Source organism: Mustela nivalis (assembly GCF_964662115.1).
Source record: "Mustela nivalis genome assembly, contig: HAP1_SCAFFOLD_318, whole genome shotgun sequence".
Classification (NCBI taxonomy): domain Eukaryota; kingdom Metazoa; phylum Chordata; class Mammalia; order Carnivora; family Mustelidae; genus Mustela; species Mustela nivalis.
The window spans coordinates 661,603-663,020 of NW_028136328.1; positions in this window are offsets into that span (position 1 = coordinate 661,603).

Here is a 1,418-nt window from a genome sequence, read left to right on the forward strand (position 1 = left end):
TCAAATAGTTCCTTCTTCTTCAAATATAAATATATAAATAAAGTGATCAAGTCACTCGCATGTCTTAGGAGAATGTCATACCTTTATTAGCAACCTTGAAATCTTGGCCATTGGTTTTGATTTTTGTTTTGGTTAGATTTGGTTCTGTTTTTGTCATTTTAAAAATCCCTCAGCCCTTGGCTCTGTCTGACCTGATTGCTTTCAGCTGTTTCTGAAACAAAATTGTCCCGGCAGCGAAAACTCTCATTGTTTACAGTGGCGCCCCCTTCTGAACACTTTGTTATTAAAAAGCTTTTTTTGTTTGTTTGTTTGTTTGTTTTTGTTTTTTGGCTATGGTAAATGTGGAACAACAATGAGGTATTTCAAAGAGGTGAACCACAGATAAATTTCTCTAAGGGTGGAGTGATGGTTACTCAAAAAGTAACTTGACAAGGCTTTGAAAGATATCGACAATCATTATAACATAACGTGACTGATTGTTACCGTGCTCTTAACTGGGCAAACACTTGTTGGCTTCCAAGAAAGACTAACATAGTTGAGATGGTTCTAGCGGCCTTCTAGCACAGGGTCTCATGAGGCAGGGATTCTAGCCACTGGCTGTGCAAGGCATGAGGCCTGTTAGTGATTCTATTTTTTCCTCTGCAGAATAGGTCTTTCTACATTCCAGGTCCTTTCTACCCCAATAAATAATGCGGCGATTCTCTCAGTGAGTTGTGCTATTGGTTTAAACAGCCAACTGTCTCTTTAAAAGGACTTTTGTTTAAATTCCTTTAATATAAAAGTCCTTTCAAAAAAATCTTTTTTCTTTATTTTTTTATTTTTAAATCCCATATGTTTACTCTGATCGTGGAACTTTGTCATTTCGACCTTCCCTGCTGATTAAAATATTCTTCATCATCAGCACCTACTGCTCTCCTCTCCTGGTGGTCTCTCAGGAAGGGGTCTTCTCTAGCTCTTCTAGCAGGAGATGGGCACTTCCCATCTACCCCTGTTGCCAGACTAACCTTACCTATCCTGCAGGGTCAGGTCGGCCTGGCCCTTTATCTCTTGTTCTCCTCTGAGTGGTTAGATTTTCATAGATCACGTGCTTTGCTTTTGTCAGGATTTACCTGGATTATCAAAACCCTTTTCTTGTGCCAGTGAAGCCTAAGAAACAGTCCTAATGAGAGAACGAGGACCTCAAACAGATCATATTTATTTTGAATGTTCTGTCCAAAATGAAAAATTCATTTCAGAGGAGCCTCAAGATCTCTGAGAAGGGAAGTTTCACCAACTCTGTCATGTAGGGGCATCAATTCCGATTCTGTGTCAATTGTCCTACTTTCCCAGCTAGTAATTCTCTACCTCAGAAAGCCCACTCTCAACCGTTTCCTCTTTCAAAGGCAGTTGCTCTTAGAGTCTGCACATGGCACTTGGGG